This window comes from Vulpes vulpes, chromosome 14 (assembly GCF_048418805.1).
Source record: "Vulpes vulpes isolate BD-2025 chromosome 14, VulVul3, whole genome shotgun sequence".
Lineage (NCBI taxonomy): Eukaryota > Metazoa > Chordata > Mammalia > Carnivora > Canidae > Vulpes > Vulpes vulpes.
The window spans coordinates 54,034,675-54,057,408 of record NC_132793.1 but is presented as its reverse complement, the minus strand read 5'-3'; the positions used below and the strand labels follow the sequence as shown (position 1 = coordinate 54,057,408).

Sequence of the window (22,734 nt, the reverse complement as noted above, 5' to 3'; positions counted from 1 at the left end):
ATAAGGATTCTAGACAGTTGTGATTTGTAGAGTCAATCTCTGGATTTTATCATTTAATACCATAAAGAATAGTATTGAGTGTGTGATATAAGTTCCCAAGATTTTATCCGTGATTGGAGGTTAAGGTTGAGATATGTCCAAGAACTCTGTCGGGGGGAGGGGCAAGACGGCGGAGGAGTAGGGTCCCCAAGTCACCCGTCCTCAACAAATTACCTAGAAAACCATCCAATCATCCTGAAAATCTACGAATTCGGCCTGAGATTTAAAGAGAGACCAGCCGGAACGCTACAGAGAGAAGAGTTCGCGCTTCTATCAAGGTAGGAAGACGGGAAAAAAGAAATAAAGACACAAAAGGCCTCCGAGGGGGAGGGGCCCCGCGAGGAGCCGGGCTGAGGCCGGGGCGAGTGTCCCCAGGACAGGAGAGCCCCGTCCCGGAGGAGCAGGAGCTGCACCGACCTTCCCCGCGGAAAGGCCTCCCGGGGAATTGGAGCAGGATCCAGGAGGGCGGGGACGCCCTCGGGCTCCCTGGGACAGTAACAGAGGAACTGCGCCCCGGAGAGTGCGCCGAGCTCCCTAAGGGCTGCAGCGCTCCGCGGGACCCGGAGCAGCTCGGAGGGGCTCGGGCGGCGGCTCCGCGGAGGGGGCTGCGCGGCTCCGGGAACAGCTCGGAGGGGCTCGGGCGGAGGAAGAAGCTCCGCGGAGGGGGCTGCGCGGCTCCGGGAGCAGCTCCGAGGGGCTCCGGCGGCTGCTCCGCGGAGGGGGCTGCGGGGCGGGAGCGCGAATCCAACAGCGCAGGCTCCGGAGCACAGGGCGCCGGGACACAGCCCAGGATCCGGCCTCCCCCGGGACAGGCAGAGGCCGGGAGGGCCCAGGACAGCGAGGACGCTCCTGCCCAGGGCCGAGCAGATCAGCGGCCCCGCCCGGGAGCCCCCAGGCCCTGCAGACGGAGAGCCCCGGAGCTACTGCGGGGGCTGACTCCAGGGCTGCAGAGCTGCCCCCGCCACTGTGGCTTCCTCCCGGGGCCTCACGGGGTGAACAACCCCACTGAGCCCTGCACCAGGCAGGGGCAGAGCAGCTCCCCCAAGTGCTAACACCTGAGAATCAGCACAGCAGGCCCCTCCCCCAGAAGACCAGCGAGACGGACCAGTTCCAGGGGAAGTCAAGGGACTTAAAGTATACAGAATCGGAAGATACTCCCCCGTGTTTTTTTTGTTTTTGTTTTTGTTTCTTTTTGTTTTTGTTTTTGTTTTTGTTTTTTTTTGTTTTGTTTTGTGCTTTTTTTTCTCTCTCTTTCTTCTTGATTTCTGATTGCTTCCCCCACCCCCACCCCTTTTTTTTCTTTTTTCTTTCTTTCTTTTTCTTCTCTTTTTCCCCTTTTTTTTCTTCTTTCTCTTTTTTCTTTTTCTCTTTTCTTTCCTTCTCTCCCTTTTTCTCCTTTTCCCAATACAACTTGTTTTTGGCCACTCTGCACTGAGCAAAATGACTAGAAGGAAAACCTCACCTCAAAAAAAAGAATCAGAAACAGCCCACTCTCCCACACAGTTACAACATATGGACAACAATTCAATGTCAGAAAGCCAATTCAGAAGCACTATTTTACAGCTACTGGTGGCTCTAGAAAAAACCATAAAGGACTCAAGAGACTTCATGACTGCAGAATTTAGATGCAATCAGGCAGAAATTAAAAATCAATTAAATGAGATGCAATCCAAGCTAGAAGTCCTAACGACGAGGGTTAACGAGGTGGAAGAACGAGTGAGTGACATAGAAGACAAGTTGATGGCAAAGAGGGAAACTGAGGAAAAAAGAGACAAGCAATTAAAAGATCATGAGGATAGATTAAGGGAAATAAATGACAGCCTGAGGAAGAAAAACCTACGTTTAATTGGGGTTCCTGAGGGCGCCGAAAGGGACAGAGGGCCAGAATATGTATTTGAACAAATCCTAGCTGAAAACTTTCCGAATCTGGGAAGGGAAACAGGCATTCAGATCCAGGAAATAGAGAGATCGCCCGCTAAAATCAACAAAAACCGTTCAACACCTCGACATTTAATAGTGAAGCTTGCAAATTCCAAAGATAAGGAGAAGATCCTTAAAGCAGCAAGAGAAAAAAAGTCCCTGACTTTTATGGGGAGGAATATTAGGGTAACAGCAGACCTCTCCACAGAGACCTGGCAGGCCAGAAAGGGCTGGCAGGATATATTCAGGGTCCTAAATGAAAAGAATATGCAACCAAGAATACTTTACCCAGCAAGGCTTTCATTCAAAATGGAAGGAGAGATAAAGAGCTTCCAAGACAGGCAGGAACTGAAAGAATATGTAACCTCCAAACCAGCTCTGCAAGAAACTTTAAGGGGGACTCTTAAAATTCCCCTTTAAGAAGAAGTTCAGTGGAACAATCCACAAAAACAAGGACTGAATAGATATGATGACACTAAACTCATATCTATCAATAGTAACTCTGAACGTGAACGGGCTTAATGACCCCATCAAAAGGCGCAGGGTTTCAGACTGGATAAAAAAGCAGGACCCATCTATTTGCTGTCTACAAGAGACTCATTTTAGACAGAAGGACACCTACAACCTGAAAATAAAAGGTTGGAGAACCATTTACCATTCAAATGGTCCTCAAAAGAAAGCAGGGGTTGCCATCCTTATATCAGATAAATTAAAATTTACCCCAAAGACTATAGTGAGAGATGAAGAGGGACACTATCTCATACTCAAAGGATCTATCCAACAAGAGGACTTAACAATCCTCAATATATATGCCCCGAATGTGGGAGCTGCCAAATATTTAAAAGAATTAATAACCAAACTCAAGAAATACCTTGATAATAATACACTTATACTTGGTGACTTCAATCTAGCTCTTTCTACCCTGGATAGGTCTTCTAAGCACAACATCTCCAAAGAAACAAGAGCTTTAAATGATACACTGGACCAGATGGATTTCACAGATATCTACAGAACTTTACATCCAAACTCAACTGAATACACATTCTTCTCAAGTGCACATGGAACTTTCTCCAGAATAGACCACATACTGGGTCACAAATCAGGTCTGAACCGATACCAAAAGATCGGGATAGTCCCCTGTATATTCTCAGACCATAATGCCTTGAAATTAGAACCTAATCACAACAAGAAGTTTGGAAGGACCACAAACACGTGGAGGTTAAGGACCATCCTGCTAAAAGATGAAAAGGTCAACCAGGAAATTAAGGAAGAATTGAGAAGATTCATGGAAACTAATGAGAATGAAGATACAACCGTTCAAAATCTTTGGGATGCAGCAAAAGCAGTCCTGAGGGGGAAATACATCGCAATACAAGCATCCATTCAAAAACTGGAAAGATCTCAAATTCAAAAGCTCACCTTACACATAAAAGAACTAGAGAAAAAGCAACAAATAGACCCCACCCCCAGCAGAAGAAGACAGTTAATTAAAATTCGAGCAGAACTCAATGATATCGAGACCAAAAGAACTGTGGAACAGATCAATAGAACCAGGAGTTGGTTCTTTGAAAGAATTAATAAGATAGATAAACCATTAGCCAACCTTATTAAAAAGAAGAGAGAGAAGACTCAAATTAATAAAATCATGAATGAGAAAGGGGACATCACTACCAACACCAAGGAAATACAAACTATTTTAAAAACATATTATGAACAGCTGTACGCCAATAAATTAGGAAATCTAGAAGAAATGGACGCATTCCTGGAAAGCCACAAACTACCAAAACTGGAGCAGGAAGAAATAGAAAACCTGAACAGGCCAATAACCAGGGAGGAAATTGAAGCAGTCATCAAAAACCTCCCAAGACACAAGAGTCCAGGGTCAGATGGCTTCCCAGGGGAATTCTATCAAACGTTTAAAGAAGAAATCATACCTATTCTACTAAAGCTGTTTGGAAAGATAGAAAGAGATGGAGTACTTCCAAATTCATTCTATGAGGCCAGCATCACCCTAATTCTGAAACCAGACAAAGACCCCACCAAAAAGGAGAATTACAGACCAATATCCCTGATGAACATGGATGCAAAAATTCTCAACAAGATACTAGCCAATAGGATCCAACAACACATTAAGAAAATTATTCACCATGACCAAGTAGGATTTATCCCTGGGACACAAGGCTGGTTCAACACTCGTAAAACCATCAATGTGATTCATCATATCAGCAAGAGAAAAACCAAGAACCATATGATCCTCTCATTAGATGCAGAGAAAGCATTTGACAAAATACAGCATCCATTCCTGATCAAAACCCTTCAGAGTGTTGGGATAGAGGGAACTTTCCTCGACATCTTAAAAGCCATTTACGAAAAGCCCACAGCAAATATCATTCTCAGTGGGGAAGCACTGGGAGGAGCCTTTCCCCTAAGATCAGGAACAAGACAGGGATGTCCACTCTCACCACTGCTGTTCAACATAGTTCTGGAAGTCCTCGCCTCAGCAATCAGACAACAAAAAGACATTAAAGGCATTCAAATTGGCAAAGAAGAAGTCAAACTCTCCCTCTTCGCCGATGACATGATACTCTACATAGAAAACCCAAAAGCCTCCACCCCAAGATTGCTAGAACTCATACAGCAATTTGGTAGCGTGGCAGGATACAAAATCAATGCCCAGAAATCAATGGCATTTCTATACACTAACAATGAGACTGAAGAAAGAGAAATTAAAGAGTCAATCCCATTTACAATTGCACCCAAAAGCATAAGATACCTAGGAATAAACCTAACCAAAGAGGTAAAAGATCTATACCCTAAAAACTATAGAACACTTCTGAAAGAAATTGAGGAAGACACAAAGAGATGGAAAAATATTCCATGCTCATGGATTGGCAGAATTAATATTATAAAAATGTCAATGTTACCCAGGGCAATTTATACGTTTAATGCAATCTCTATCAAAATACCATGGACTTTCTTCAGAGAGTTAGAACAAATTATTTTAAGATTTGTGTGGAATCAGAAAAGACCCCGAATAGCCAGGGGAATTTTAAAAAAGAAAACCATAGCTGGGGGCATCACAATGCCAGATTTCAGATTGTACTACAAAGCTGTGGTCATCAAGACAGTGTGGTACTGGCACAAAAACAGACACATAGATCAATGGAACAGAATAGAGAACCCAGAAGTGGACCCTGAAATGTACGGTCATCTAATATTCGATAAAGGAGGAAAGACTATCTATTGGAAGAAAGACAGTCTCTTCAATAAATGGTGCTGGGAAAATTGGACATCCACATGCAGAAGAATGAAACTGGACCACTCTCTTTCACCATACACAAAGATAAACTCAAAATGGATGAGAGATCTAAATGTGAGACAAGATTCCATCAAAATCCTAGAGGAGAACACAGGCAACACCCTTTTTGAACTTGGCCACAGTAACTTCTTGCAAGATACATCCACAAAGGCAAAAGAAACAAAAGCAAAAATGAACTATTGGGACTTCATCAAGATAAGAAGCTTTTGCACAGCAAAGGATACAGTCAACAAAACTCAAAGACAACCTACAGAATGGGAGAAGATATTTGCAAATGACATATCAGATAAAGGGCTAGTTTCCAAAATCTATAAAGAACTTATTAAAGTCAACACCAAAGAAACAAACAATCCAATCATGAAATGGGCAAAAGACATGAAGAGAAATCTCACAGAGGAAGACATAGACATGGCCAACAAGCACATGAGAAAATGCTCTGCATCACTTGCCATCAGGGAAATACAAATCAAAACCACAATGAGATACCACCTCACACCAGTGAGAATGGGGAAATTAACAAGGCAGGAAACCACAAATGTTGGAGAGGATGCGGAGAAAAGGGAACCCTCTTACACTGTTGGTGGGAATGTGAACTGGTGCAGCCACTCTGGAAAACTGTGTGGAGGTTCCTCAAAGAGTTAAAAATAGACCTGCCCTATGACCCAGCAATTGCACTGTTGGGGATTTACCCCAAAGATTCAGATGCAATGAAACGTCGGGACACCTGCACCCTGATGTTTCTATCAGCAATGGCCACAATAGCCAAACTGTGGAAGGAGCCTCGGTGTCCATCGAAAGATGAATGGATAAAGAAGATGTGGTTTATGTATACAATGGAATAATACTCAGCAATTAGAAACGACAAATACCCACCATTTGCTTCAACGTGGATGGAACTGGAGGGTATTATGCTGAGTGAAATAAGTCAATCGGAGAAGCACAAACAGTGTATGTTCTCATTCATTTGGGGAATATGAATAATAGTGAAAGGGAATATAAAGGAAGGGAAAAGAAATGTTGGGAAATACCAGGAAGGGAGACAGAACATAAAGACTCCTAACTCGGGGAAACGAACTAGGGGTGGTGGAAGGGGAGGAGGCGGGTGTTGGAGGGGAATGGGTGACGGGCACTGAGGTGGACACTTGACGGGATGAGCACTGGGTGTTATTCTGTATGTTGGTAAATTGAACACCAATAAAAGTTAATTAAAAAAAAAAGAACTCTGTCAATCATCCGTTTATTCATGTGTTATCCATCTGTTCATCTGCTCATCCCTCATCTACCACTGTACTATCCTACACAACCACCCCACCTTCAGATTTTGTGATTTTCCTTTAAAATGATTTCCAGCAACTCTTTCTTTGTCCCCAAAGTTAAATTGTCAGAGGCCTCATGTTTTTGGGTAACCTAAGATAAAACTTGGTTATTTTAGTACTAGTGTGAAAGGATAGCAATCTCAATAGCTGTACTCATGAGATGTTCCTTCAACAGGTTGCCTTAACACCATTGAGTTCTAATAGACTACTCTCCCAATAAATCGACACAGAGGTAAAATTTCCCCAAAGAAATCTGCTCCAGTGAGGATTCAGGTCAAAAACCCATTCTTTGGATCTGAGGTTTTGAAATTGGTAGACAATCAGAAATGTGTAATAGAATGGAGGCAGTCTCTCAAGCAAATTGATGCTAAGAGGTAAACAGGAGATGCTTGGTCTGTTAGGGAATAAACATGAACTCAAGTTCCAGTTTTGTCTATAATTAGTTGTTTTTGAATAAAACTATGAGGATAGTATCGAACCCATAATGCAAAGACAAGCCTGTACAAGTTGACATTTACGCCTCCTTCGGGCCCTAAGATTTTCTTAGGTCTAGCGCTAGGAAATGGGCATTTACATATGTTGATGGAACTAATTTCCCCTTAATCAGGCCTAAAGCTGAGCAGATGCTATTTCTTCTTTTCATCTCCTTTTCTCCAATGAAAGCATATAATTCTGCAGTGAAACTAAACTGGAAAAAATGTGGATTTACTACTTCATAGTCCACAGTTGACCTTGTGACATACTTAAAATTGCTTTCTCTGAAAGCACAGAGGCTGCATAGACTAGGAAGGGGGTCAGCTTTCGTAAATCTAGCTCTCTATGTGAAAATTTTCGTGCTTTAACAAACTTCTCCTTTAATTTTTTAAGAGTTATGTTTTACCAGAATCAGGCTTATAGATAAGTTTATATATAGTATGTAAAATTGTATATGGATTGTTTGTTGTCATCTTTTTTCCAGAGCAGTAATCACAGCATTTGTAATCATATTGCAAGAATTTCAAAAGCTCTAGAAGTACCTTACCATAGATTTAAATTCATGAATCTCAATCCTTACTAATTAGAGTGTAAAAAGATGTTTATGCATTTTCTAAACATTTCGAAGCACTTCATTCTATATTGCACCTTTGTAAAAAATTTAAGACAAACTACTAAATTTAAACTGCTGACTTTTCACAAATCATGGAATTTTAAAAAGATATTAGAGAGAATATCTCAAGACGACTCCCTGCTGAGTGCAGAGTCCAATGTGGGGCTCAATCCCATGACCCCGAGATCATGGCCCGAGCTAAACTCACAAGTCAGATGCTTAACCGACTGACCCACCCAGGCCCAAAATTTATGGAATCTTATCATAGGTTAATATCATCATTCTATTAACTCATTAAGTATATCCATTAGTATTTCATAAAATTTCATGTAAATTAGATAAAAATTGCAAGTACAGCTAAGAATGTATTTGTGATCTTTATGAGATGATTTACCATCGTGTACCATGGTCCCTATTATGATTTTTTTTTTCCTGTTTCCTGGTCTCTCAACATAAGCTCATCTTTATTTTAGAGAAAATAAAACAGTTCCTCCAAGTTCTACCCCCACCAAGTGTCCAGCCACTGTGTTTGGACCACTGGTACCTGCCTATCCTGTGGATAGCTGCAGCTCTAGGACCTTTAGGGTTCTTCTGCAACATGTGACACGTAAGCCTTTCCTAGGAGGTTCGTACAGGAATCTACCATAAAATGTTTCTGGGGAATTTGGGACCAAATTAAACTGGCTGTTTCAATTTCAACCTGATAAATATTCTTCCAGTGGCGCACTTCATGCATTATCTGAGGTTCTTTTTTACGACATTCCTCACTGGGTGAAATGCCAGAGTCTAATGTGGCTCTGTTAACAGCATTAACTATTTTGTTGAGACTATTTCCATTCCTCCCATCTACCTTAAAAAGAAACAGTTGGAAGTAGAGGATTTTTCTCACCATACACACAGCACAATTCAAAGCGATCTACCCAAATGGTCATCTCCTTTGGAATTCCCAGGTGAAAAAATTACAATTCACCTTCAGCACAAGCCCTTCCTAGGATGGGGCCTTTGTTTTCATTACTGTTTATGCTGAGACACCTGAAGACTTGCCCATTAGAAGGGCAATCAGCATGCCAGGAACTCCTGTATGTTTCAAACAAGATAATCATCAGCTGTTCTGCGAAATTTACTGACTCAACTTCTCAGGTTTTTTCACTAATTTTGTGACAAAGAAGACTGTTGTTACAATTCTTTTTCACAATTCAAGTAAAATGTAAGAGTAGATCATTAAAACCTAACTTTATCCTCAACAAAAAGTGGAAAGACCAACCATACCTAAGTTTCTGTCACCCACACCTTTGTATCCTTTAAAAACAATTACCAACCAGTGGCCCAGAAGTTTAGGATCTTAATTTCAAAACCATTTCTAATAATTTGTTTATATATGTGGTACTATACATCATTTTTCAAAAATTCGTACTTTTGAAAGCAATTAACCTTCATCTGTCTCCATGTGCCAATGTATCTTTCTTTGAAGCTATAGCTGTTGTAGAGTCTATAAAAGCAACATGGGGATCCCTGGGAGGCTCAGCGGTTTAGCGCCTGCCTTTGGCCCAGGGCCTGATCCTGGAGACCCGAGATCGAGTCCCACATTGGGCTCCCGGCATGGAGCCTGCTTCTCCCTCTGTGTCTTTGCTTCTCTCTGTGTCTCTCATGAATAAACAAACATCTTAAAAAAAAAAAAAAAAGCAACACAGTCACACAAACACAAAGGCACATAAAGCTATTATCTCCTGATTTATATTCAGTTATTTCAAATACTTTAAGTTTCAAAAATTTCTCAGGTCACAATTTTTGTATCATTTGCTGTATGTGTAAAAGTAACTTTAGGAAAAACTCCCAGAAATGGAATAAGAGAGACCAAGAGCATATTTTAAATTGTCAACAGTATTTTCACATTGACTCAACTAAGGTTTCGGTCAATTCACATTACGTAATAAATATACCTACAGACATACAATGTTTTATTCATTTTCCCCCATAATACTAAAAATATGATGTACCTCACTAGTTACCCGTTGATACTTTGACAAATCTCCATATATGTGGTAGCTTAAAACAACAAAAATGTATTAAACTTAGTTTTGTAGTTCAGAAGTCCAACTGGGGCCTCAAACAAGAAAGTCAAGGTGTCAGCAGCGCAGCCCTCCTTTCAGGGTCTTCAGGGCGTAATCTGTTTCCCTGCCCTTTCCAGCTTCTAGATGATGTCCACATTCACAGCCGCCTTCTTCATCTTCAGTAATAGCAACGCCAGACCTCACCACGTTTCTCTTCCCTAGTCACATCTTCCTTCAACTCATAGTTTTGCCTCCCTCTCCTACTTATAGGTACTCTTGCAATTAAATTATTTCATCTGGATTATCTTGGATAATCTGCCTATTTTAAGGTCAGCTAAGTAGCAACTTTGATTCAATCCTCATTTTCCTTTGTCATAAAACTAAATATAGTCACAGGTTCTAAGGACATCTTCGTCATTTGGGGCATTATTCTGCTTACCACATATATAACAGCTTTATCTTATTTTATTTTTTAATATCTTGTTATTCTTAGAAAATCTCATTTTTGACTGGATTCCTTTTTTGTTTTGTTTTGTTTTGTTTGTTTGTTTGTTTGACTGGATTCCTACTGAAAGGTAGAAACTCCCAGGAGGGTAACCTCTGTCTCTTGGCAATCTGTTCCTGGCTTTTTTCTTTGGCCTCCTTCATTCTCTTCCCCAAAAGTTTAGCATTTTCTGCCACTCCTTACTTATTTTTCTTGATACGCTGTTTCTTCAAAGTAACACACCCACATTTGTTGCACGGCAGGTGGAATAGCAAGGCGCTGAATCTTTATCACTTTGGTCCTTGGCTTCCTGCCCTTGCTTATGGGCTTTTCAAAACATAGTGGTGAATGCCATCTTCTTTAGAGAGATTCAAAAGCTTATGGATTCTGCTATCTCTTTTGGGCCCCAGGAGAGGATCATGGGGAGTATCAATAAGTCTGGGAATACCGTGCTCTCCTTTTTTTTATTTTACAATGACCAAATTCAGAACACTCAGATTAGCATCTTCAATGAAACCCAAACCCAATTGTGTTTTCTTCTCCAGTTGTTAGTCTATAACAGGAATGACCCTTGCCCAGTAGAAGGCAGACTACCATGGATGAAGACACCTTACTTCATGGGGAAGCCTTGTCTGTAATTTCACCACCAATTCCAACGCACATAACCCATCCCTTCTTCACCTAGAATATCAGCAGCAACTTCTTTGACCATACTCCTCAAAGAAGGTACAGAATATGCATTCATCACATAGTTCAGTGAGTTTCTAGCAGCCAGCAGTTGGGAAAATGTTTTTCAGCTTCTCCCTTGAAGCACCTGACCACCTCTGAGGCACCACAAAAAAGAACTCCAGTTCTCTTATTTTGAATGGGACTGATCACCACATTTTAAAGAAATATTTTGACTCATAAAGTGAAAAAACAATGCCCCATATATTTATTGTGTTTTATGTTGAATGTTACATAAAGGTAGAAGTATAATATTCACTAAAAAAGTAAAAATCCTTCAAGAGCCTTGGAGGTATCTTTCATCTGATCTTAAAATGAGACACTTGACAAAAGATTTTAATAAAAATGTCTTGAATATGTTACTTATTCAAATGTCGACTGTGATGAGTCATTCTGGTACATTTTCTTTCATGTTTATTCAAAATAACTCATTTTACCTAATCATTTATTAGCTTTTCAAAGTTGCCTTAAGTCTCTAAAGAAAAAAATTATCTGCCGTTGTTCTCCAAAAGACCTGGTAAAGGAAAATTCAGCTTCAGCTGGACTATATAAGATTCAGTTCATTTCCTCCACTCCAGCTTTCAGTGGGTACAATTCCTTGAATGAGGAGCAGCTGAAGATAACAGCCATCCTTCCAGGGAGCTTTAACATTTGCTTTCAAATAAGCCATCTGAGAGTGAATTCAAATGCAAAAATGAAACATTTTGAAGATAATACATTGACTATTTGTATTATCTGTATTTTAGTAATATATCAGAATGTTAATATACTAGCAACTGGTAATATGGTTTATGTTAGGTTCATACTTGATACATATGAAAGGTTCATTTATAAATTAATATATATATATATGACATTAAAATTCATCTATATTTTCTATAAACTACAAGTCTACAACAGGTCCAATAAAAAACATTATTACTTTTTGTGATGGAATTTTTAGGGGGAAAAAGATATGTGTTAGCATCAGCTTGGAGAATACAAATGTATGACCTTTTTATAGCTTGTTATGAAAACAAAACAAAACAAATAAAAATATGGTGTGTGGTAATAAGGCCACAGTTGATACTTGTGAGTACTTACGTACCTTATATTCTGTGTAGTTTTTTTCTATAACTTATTATAAACCTGAAAAAATGAATACACACTTTGTAATGTATAATGTCCTGATTAATGTAACAGTTTTAAATAAGAATAAAACATCTCCTTAGTTATTGGACTGATAACTTTCTGTTCCCTTTATTTTGATTTCTAATAACGTGTCACATATTTAGTGGATAGCAAATTGAGGAGAATCTTTTACAGGCAAAATAAATGTTTTTCTTCTTGTGCTATAGGCAAAATATTTCCCTTTGATTTATAATTCTAATAAAAAATTGCAACGCTCTGTTATTATAATAAGTAGAATCTAAAGTCACATTATTGAATACAGTCATAAAAAAGGACTAGCAGTATTATGGTTTTATATTAAGTAGGAGTAATTTTGTCCACTTTAGTTTACCAATTTTGACTGGTTTCAGTTTCTTTGACTAAAAACATTATAGTTTAGGTGTATTTTCTTTATTTTTTTCTGACAGAAAACTAAGGTTTTAAAACAAAAATGATAATAAACATGATAATTTCACTGTTTGAGTCTTTGGTTCATGTGAAGTTGCATTAATTCAGACAATCCGAAACTAGTGTGTATATTTTAAGATTAACAAGGTGAATAGTTCCAGAAAGAGAATTAAGAGGTAAAGTCTACTTATAAAACCATGTGAAAAAAGCCTGATTATGTACTCTAATATCTGTCAACTTTCTTGCTACTAACTTTATCAATTTTCATAATAAACTAATTCTATATTCACTTACAATTAATTATTTTTATAATACAAAGAGGTGAACTTTCAAACATCTGATCTGCAACACTAAGTACAAAGATCACAAAGACATTGAATTGCTATTATCGTGTCCTTGCAAGATGTATTTAAAATACTGGTAAATTCTAAAGTGAGATGACAGTACACATGTAGCACGCAGCATTTTCAATTAGGATTTTAATTATGCTTTGTGAAATCTAGTGATACTTTTTTATTTCTTAAAATAAATGAGGTAAATCTCATCAGAATTATTTACTCCTATGGATACCAATTTATATGATAAACCACTTTGTTCTACAACTGCATTACAAAAACCCAATTGTCTCATGCTGTTCATGGAAGTCAGTAATAGGACACAGACTGTGATGCTATTAAAGCAATTCAATAACAGAATATTAGAATGTCTACTAAAACATCACAAATGAGTACCAGAATTTTATATAATGCTAGTAGAATGCTATAACATTTCAGTGTTTCCTTTTGTTTTACAATTTAGGCAATAATATTACTGATGTAATTATGTTTCCTATCCGTATAATCCAAGTTTAACCCCAAATCATAGTATTACATTTATCATATTGAAATGAATTTTTTCCTATTCTAGAAATGGTTTGATACTTCTGCATGATTTTCAAAGTGTAAAAGTTTTAAATTTGCATTTATTCCATCTTGACAAGCTAAGGACTAAGTATTAAACCTTAGAAAATTTTGTTAATTTCAAAATATATCAAAATCCAGAGCATCAATTTTGTTTGTATTGTTAAAAACTTAGGTAGAGCAATATTGTCTGAAAGTGACGCTATTACTGTCCATGGCCATGAAAATTTTCCCTTTGAAAACAAGTTATTTATCATCTTAGTTATCAGTAAATTCTCCTTTATTTTTCATCCAGTTCAACACCAGTTAAAGTCATTTAATCACAATACAAATTTTTCTGATTTTAAATGTGTAGAAATTGGACCATTAATATTCAATAATTTTTTAAAAATCAAACTCAGTTACTGAACCTATAGTAAAGATTAAATTCTAAACTATTGCTTAGTCATTCAGACAAAACTATTTCTTTCTGATGGTGCAGAAATATTTTTGTGATGCTTAGATTATGAGATATTATCAGGTGTAAGGATTTTGGTGTTGATCAAACTCATGGTCAAAATCATGGATTGTGGGGAAAGTATGGAAAACTTAATAATCGTGTCGGGGAGGTTAGGGGGTGGGAGTATCCTAAGAACAATAAGAATAATTTTGAAAAATACCCAAACATGTATAAATGAGCTACCATGTATTGTGAACACACCCCACTCCATTGAAAGGAGATAATGAAGTTTAGCTCAACAGGCAATGTTGAAAATTGTCACTTTTGGAATCCACAATCTTCTCCATAATAATATCCTTTGGTACTTTTGAACATTATCAGCACTTTTTCCCTGATAAAATTCATGGGCAACTGGACAGACAAGCTTCTGAAAATAGACTGGGATGGTTGTCATAATACTAATAAAAGCTGAATGAAACTTAAAACTATCTCATAAGCCCAGATGGACTAAGGTTCTATTAGAATACTTGCTGTTTCTGTAGTTAGCTCAGTCTAGGCTGCTAGCTTCCACAGAAGCACCATGTCGGTGTGACATGCCCTGTGGCAATGTAAGGTTTCTCTGGAAATGAAGTGTTTACCGATGAATCTTTTGGACTTTTCAAAAATAAATATGTGGAGTTATCCAGTGTGATTTTTATCACTCAAAAAATACTCAAGAAATTTCCTTTCACGTGGCCGTATCTATAGCTTGCTTGCCTCCTCCTCTCCCGGACAACATGTTTCCAGGGCTTAGAAGCAGTAATGTTTCTTTTTTTTTTATAATAAATTTATTTTTTATTGGTGTTCAATTTGCCAACATACAGAATAACACCCAGTAATGTTTCTGCTTAGCTTTGACCATGTACCAGAGCAATCTAAACCACACTCACACAGTTTAGCAGGTTTTTTATTTTTTGTTTTGTTTTGTTTTTTGTTTTTACGGTTTTGTTTTGCATTCAGGACTATGTCTAGAAGCCTAGGCTAAGTTTTCTATTCTGTATGCATAATGATAAATCTGCACTCCTGCTGGGGGCCATTTTCACAGCTTCCTCTCCCATAATTAAATGACCACCAGTAAGCATATTGCCCATGGAATTTAGAGAATCGAAACATTTTTCTTAATATTCCTTTTAGCAAAAATGATTTTAACATCTTGCTTCCATTTTCTTAAACATTTTAAATAAATTTACCACTGATTAAAGCAAAGGTTATTTCTTAGCACTTTAATCCTCTTTACATAGTTAATTAGCAGCGAGTGTTTCTGTTTTCTCGTAAATTTGTTGGAGTATAAAGCTCTGGGTGTGTGTCTTAAATATATGTGTTTTGGTCATGAAATATACAGCATTCACAAAATAAGTGTCTTTCCTGTTAAGCATTTTTTAATTTGAAAAAATGGTCTAAACTAGTTTACTAATCTGAAATACATTTTAAGAATTAAATGATTATATTGTATATTTTTAATGTTACAGCATGTGATGAAATCACATCTTGCAACAAAATGGAAATTATATTTTCCATGTTCTGTCTTGCAAAAATTTATTATTTATGTTTCTAGAAATCTTGTACAGAATCACATGTGATGGAGCTAAGAGATACTGTGAGACACCCATTGCATAAATGGAAGCCTTTGTCTCTGACACTTTGGGAGGGATAAGATATTCAGACCAATTTAAACTAAAAATTAAGTTGAGTAATGACAGTAGAAAATGAATGGGGTGTCCTGAGGAGATTTTACAAATATTTTTTTTATGAGAAAATCACATAAGATATAGAGAAAGTCAGACACTTGACGTGGTAAAAGTTTATTTGATGTTGTGCTTAATTGCAAACATGGATTCTTCCAAGGGAATCAAATAAATGCTGTTGTTCACCATCTAGAACAAGAGAAACCAATAAAAAATAGGCCTTGGTAAAGAAATCTCACTTCTCAGGAAGGAGGCAGGTTTGACTTAAGGAAGGACTTAACATTTAACTTACTAATGTTTGCATAATATCCCTTGTGTTCTATCTTTCCTAATGAAATAGAACAAAATAAAGATCTCATTAGATCACAAAGAAGAAATCATTCTCTTTAGATTTAGAATAGAGGCAGTAGAGGGATTGGGGCAAAACTTGGGCCTCTTAGAAGTTATCATGTATATTTTACCTCATAAAGCAGATATCAAGGGTACGCCTTGATAATTCTTTACTCTTATCTCTGCAACTTAAGAAATTAATATCTAAGAAACAAAGAAGTATATGATCAGACTTTGCCAAGTTCAGATATAATTCTGTGATTTTTCATATGATCTTATCACTAAGTAGATCTTATTAAAAAAATCCCTAGAATAAATGTACTATTTTAATTCCCATTTCTAGAAAATAAGTTTGGAGTATCTTAGTGCACTTTATTAAGAGAGTCTAGTGAATCATGATGAAAGACTTGGAACAACACCTTCTCTTTTTCTTGTGTAGACCTTTTATATTTAAAGACCTTCTAATTTTAAACAGTTAAATTTTGAGACGTGTGTTACATATACACTTTTCTCTCCTATTCCCGATATTATTTTTTAAATGTGATTTTCTCAATTATTTTCTACACGATTTAACATGTTTGCAACCCAACTGCCGTATTTTAATAGGGTTCATCAAGCCTGGGTTCAAGCTTTGTTGGGCAATGGCAAAGTATATACCATAAAGTAAAGATAAGGCTATCTTCAAAGGTATTTTTATATATCCCAAAGAGCAATATTGTAGACATAACTGGGAAGGAAAATCTATGCATACTTGCACAGTTTCATTTTCTTAAGATCATTTTATTTATTTTTTATTTTTGATCATTTTAAAATCATCCCAGCAATATCTTTTTTTCTGGAAATCTTGTAAAATGCTTTTATTGGAGAATCTATGGGTTCTCTGCTGTCTTTATGAAGCAAAGGAGAACTGCTTCTCTTTTTTTTTTTTAATGTGGCATTCTCCTCACCTCTTAAAAGAAACAGAAAGAAAAGTGTTCATTTTGAGTGTGACTTTTTAGTTGCTACTCTACTTTCTTCACTTTCTCCTAAATCACTAAAAGGTTGGAAAATAGTAGGAAATTTCAGAGTTGCACGGGCACATGAATCAAGTCTTCAAACTTAATGGTGAAATAGTATTGTGTATGAATCTAGGAGCTCTGATGAAGGGTTATTTTCAGTAAATGTTGAAAGGTTGACAGTAGTTGCTTTGTAGATGTGGAAAAAAACATGTTGATACCAATCATACAAAATTGCTCTTTAATGGTAAGAATTTTTTAAAAAGAAAGAGTTTCTTTGGAGTACTGATTTTAAGCTGGGGAATACAGTTCCTGGGAACTTCCTACAAAGTTATAATTGACTCAAATTAAAAATGTCAGGAAAAAGAATAAAATAATACAAAATTAGTTCTCCTGCTCCTTATTGTATATTATTCTCTCTTACTCTATTTTGCTTCTTTTTTTTAAAGATTTTATTTTTATTTATTCATGAGAAACACAGAAAGGAGAGAGAGAGAGGCAGAGACACAGGCAGAGTCTCCATGCAGGGAGCATGACTGACATGGGACTCGATCCCAGATCCTCAGGATCACCCCTGGACTGAAGGCGGCGCTAAACCGCTGAGCCACCTGGGCTGCCCTCTATTTTGCTTCTATGATAAAAATAATAGTTGGAGAATTTAGTACCTGAGCATCAGTCTATGTTTATATACTTTTGAGCATGTTGCCTCTAGTCAGATTGACAAACCAATCTCAAGATATAAATTTGGCAAGATTAGGATGCCAAAAAGACCATTTTCAGAAAAGAAAGCATTAATAGCTTTATTATTTTCAGGAAAAAATAGATGGATTTTTGTCTGAATTCTATATTTCCTAAGAGATTATAATGAATTAATTCACAGGAAGAAGTAACACTGGCTCATTCGATAATGATCCACCAGTCATTCCAACATTGCATGGTCTGGGTATTTCTATTTTCTTTCCACCTTCACTCAAAGCAAGGCTTTGGGGATCATATAAAGCAGTCCAAGATGGGAATAGAAAAAGAAAAAGTAAGGCACAAAAAATAAAGGAGCAGTCATATGGAATCCAAAAGTATTGTCTTCAAGGCCTACTCTAATGTCTACTACATCAGATGCTTGAAATAAACCTGTTCGAATCCATATTTTTTCCTTTACCCTCATATTACTCACAACATATTTATTCACGTATCAAACTTTGTATTATACTTAGTTTTTAAATCTTTTAATACATCTTCCCCTTGCAGGTAAATAATTTTTGCTGAAGCAAATTGTATTCTATTATTTTTTATAAAAGTATATTGAATTAAACATGAAGGTTCTCTTTAGCCTTTCCATTTTGAACATTTAAAAAATTATTCTATTTAAAAAATTATTCCTAGGAAATTATAGTTAATAATTGTGCATTTATCCTTCTTTAAACACCTAGCATAATATAAATACAGGAAATTTAGGTTTGATGTTTATGAAATCAACTTAATTAAGCAGTGATATAGGAAATTTACATTATGGGGCAACTATATCTAGTTGAATGCCACATGCTAGCATTCTGAGTATGACTGCTGTAATTAATAGAGTTAACAAAGAAGGAATTCTAAATAAATATAAGTAATATGTTTAAGAGAATAAAGAAGTGTGAAGAAGTGTTGGTATATAACTGGAATACTCAAAGTCCTCACTTTGGATGACAAAGGTAGTAACTGAAATATGTGTATGTCGAGACCATGTTCTTGCTCTGCATGGTTCCACTGACTAGAGAGCTATGCAAAGCAAGGACAAAGTTCTAGTAGCAAGAGTTTCCGTTACCAATACTGTCTAAAATGAGGAATGTCTGCATATAAAGAAACTCAAATGGAAATTCTAAAATTGAACAGTGTAATACATAAGATTAAGAACTCAACTGATGGGTAAGAAAATAGAACAGACCACCAATGGGAAAACTGAAATGGAAAGCAAGTGGATAGAAAAAAATAAAAGCTGAAGCAGAGGCAGAAAAGAGTAGAACATCTAGAAAAGAAAACAAGAGACATGTAGAACAGAATTAAAGATCTACCATATGTTCCACTGGGATCACAGGAAAAGATGAAAGGGAATTGAGAAGAATAATATCAGAATAGTTAATGTCTGAGGTGTTTCCAAAATAGATGAACAATGGCAAGAAGCTCTGTGGATCCCAGCTTTCAAGAAGTTCTGGATCCCAATACAGATTGACATGCAGGCATGTCTAAAAGAATATTTCTTACACGAGTATTTTACATTCTTAAAATATTGAAGTCCTCAAAATGCTTTCCTTGTGAATGTTTAGTGTTTTAGAAAATAAGACAAATATTCAAAATAGGCACTTAAATCATTTTTAAAATACCATGAGTATACCCATTTAATGTAACATAACATATATTTTCAAAACCTATCTTTTCCAAAACAGAATATAATTAATTCTATAAGTAACTCCCTCACGTTTTTGTAAATACCTTTCGTATCTGATGTACTAGAAGATAGCTGGATTATCACATCTGCTTCCCAAATCAGTCTGTTATAATATGTTTTTTTGTTAGAAGTACATAAAGAAAATCTGGGCTCCAAAGATTATGTAGTAGAAAATGGAGGAGAAATGGAAAGGATAAAACTCTTAGATAACTGCAGATAATTTTCTTTGATATATACACAAAAAACTGACAAGCAGGAAGTTTTATAAAGATAGTCGTAATATGGAAAATGAAAGACTATCACCAGCTTTTTGAATTCTGTTACATTCAAATCCATTGACTCAACTTGGACTTTGTTTTTTTCAACTTTCACTCTGATTTAATTTTATACCCGTATGTTCATCTTGTAACATCAAGCATTGATCACTTTGAAATAATTGCCAAAAACCAAAGACAAACAGAAAATCTTGAAAACAGAAAAAAACCTTCATTGGAGAAACACTATGGAAGAAGCCAGCAAATGGTGGATTGATATCTTCAAAGTGTTGAAAGAAAATCTCAATCACATTCGTCATCAGATAAAAACACAGAAAAAAAAAAAAAGGGAAGATAAAAACACGGAAGTCCATGAAGGATTTGCCAGAACATTATAAGGCTTAAATATATGGGTAAATTTAAATAAATACTGTTTAAAATAATAGTAATGTTCTGTATGGTCTCAACTATATGGAAATTAAAATGCATTATAGGAATGAAACAAAAAGAATAAACTGAGCCCACAGAGGGGAAAATGTTTTAAATTTCTAGTATTGCTGGAGAGAGGCAAAATAAATTCTTCCATGGCATATTCATTACTCTCAAAATCTGTACTACTGTCATAAGTATGCAAGTATGTATATATAACCTCTAAGTTAACAACTAAAAAAAATTGGAAACACACAAGGGAAGTAAATAAAAACCATCAATTGATTTCAAAGAAAGGAAGAAAAAATAATCTTGGGACACGTATGTCAAATGAAAAATCAATGTAAATACAAATGTAAATAGATTAAATAGTCCAACGTTCTAGATATGAATTTGAGACTATAGGTGGTCTATCAAATAAATGATGACATTTATTTTGAATCTTATTATTTTTTCTTCAAAAGTAGGACTTATTCATTATTTCACTCCCTCCTCTTTACACATTTTTATGCACATCAGGAATATATAAAATATTTAGAAACAAAAATTAATACAGTTAAAATGCTATGTTAGGTAGTTGGAGAAATAATGCATATACAAAAATAACTACAATAATACAAGACAGAATGTGCTAGAAGCAGTAAACATTGCATCAGTGTTTTTTCAACATATAGTTTGAGACCAATGGCATCCTACACAAAAAAATGCTGGTGAAGTTAAAGGTATCATCTTGCCTTGGGCCAGATTCACTTTTTTGCAACAAATGTTTAGGACAGTTTGGAAGCTGAAATTTTTATCGCTATAAATATCTTTAAGTTAACTAATGAACCAATGAATTAGTGTTTGTTTCAGGAGAGACTCAAATTCTGCTGCAAAGTCTAATCGTGTACTTTAAGGCAGCTCTTTACTTTTGCTACATTTTCACGTTTCTTTATTGTGATTTTGGTAGCCAACGCCCTCTTCATCCTGATTATCTTATCATCTTCTGGAACTAAATCTGAAATGACATGTGGTCAGTCGAATTTTCAATTTCAGTTGCAAAGTTGCTCACAGGAACTTTAAAAAAACCACATGAATCTTTCAGAGCATATTAGAGTCAAGAAAAGCTTCACCAACACTGCTGCTAGTAAAAAGTCACTTATAAAGATATGTCACTGCCATCATGGCATATATACAAGCTAAAGGAGCTCCCAGGACTAAATAATACTTTATTAAATTGTCCTCACATCTGAGAGTATAAATAAACTATGTTCAGTTAATTAATTTTAGAATGTCTTTACTTAGGTAATTACTAATAAAAAGCCAATATTTACCATGCACTCTATGTTAAGAAACAATTTTTGACATTATCATATTTATTTTTATGCCATGGTAAGAAAGGTATCCCTGTTATCATCATTTTATAGGTGGCATAACTAGGCCTGAAACACAATTAGCAGATAATGTAAGTTCCCTGATATGTAGCTGGAATAAAAACTCAAGCCTAGACAATTTGAGTCCATGGTGAAAGTGATTTTTTCTGTCAATTAATTAAATTATGAAGAATAACATATATGTGAACCAGAAAATAGTATTAGAAGTTAACAAATCATCATGTCTTAATGATGTGAAGAATGTGATATGTCTAAAAGGAAAACCAAATTGTTACTCAACAAGCACTATAGAATTCAGTTACATAGAAAAACTACCAAGACTGAAAACACATGAAATTTCATTTCTCAATAAAAAGCAAGGAAATAAACATACGGCTACCTCTTATATAAGTACTTATTCTCTGGATCACTAGTGTTGAAGGGTACAGCTTTTGATAAGACCCTACTTGAGCAGGCAATACATTTGTCAGGTTCAGAATAAAAAGGAAAAAAGAAAAGAAAGAAATTCCAGGAAGTAAGTCCAAGGATAAAAAGAATCCTCTGACTGCAGTTCAATCAATGAAAACCCTAGTGTAAAGTAAGAGAGATGTGCACAGAGACAGGTAGGGAAGAGGGTCTAGGAGTTAGAGACTACAGCAGAGATTTAGGTGCAATGGTAGGCAGTTCTGGCATAGCTAATACTCATGAAAATCAGGAAAATCATGATAAAAGTAACTGCTCTCATGATGGGTACCTATCATCAAACCCAATTTAATACAGTGTTAAGAATATAGGTTCTTTAGTTGGGAAGGCCAAAGTTTGAATAAAGCTCTGACATTATTTCTACAACACTGTCACTCAACTTTCTCTGCCTCACCTTTTTAATGCTTGAAAGAATCAACCCAGCCAAAGTACTCAGGTGACTTAGCCTCACAGAGAAAAGCAAGGCTGCAAATATTTGCAAGTAATTCAGTCTTCAAGACCTCAGCCTAACATAAAAGGAAGAAAGCTTGAGTAATCATTTTTAAATTTGCCCTGTAGAATTATCTTTGTGTTAGGAGTCATGCGGTGCACTGCAGAAGTAGGCCAACATGTAACAAAAAGTCAGAAGGCTCGTTTTCTAGACGCTCACTTCCAGTCAATTTCTCTGAATCACTGAAGAAATAGTAACCTAGCCTTTACTTTTGCCTCTCCAAGAATCCCTGTTTTTCTCCTTTTTCTTTTTTTCCTACTTCAGAGAGCAGTAGGACAATCATTTTTTATCTACTCTCTGTGATTTCTGTGTCTGCAAACAACAGCAGAGGCGGCATTGATTTGGTTCCATCTCAAACTAGAAAATGTACCCTTTGTATGATCAAATACACTCAAAAGAGTAAGATATTCACAGT

The 22,734-nt window shown here is 36.4% G+C and overlaps 1 pseudogene; it reads right to left on the bottom strand.

Moving 5' to 3' along the window:
- Positions 1 to 8,261: 8,261 nt before the first annotated feature.
- Positions 8,262 to 10,928, bottom strand: LOC112915561 (protein BTG4 pseudogene; annotated as a pseudogene).
- Positions 10,929 to 22,734: the final 11,806 nt, after the last annotated feature.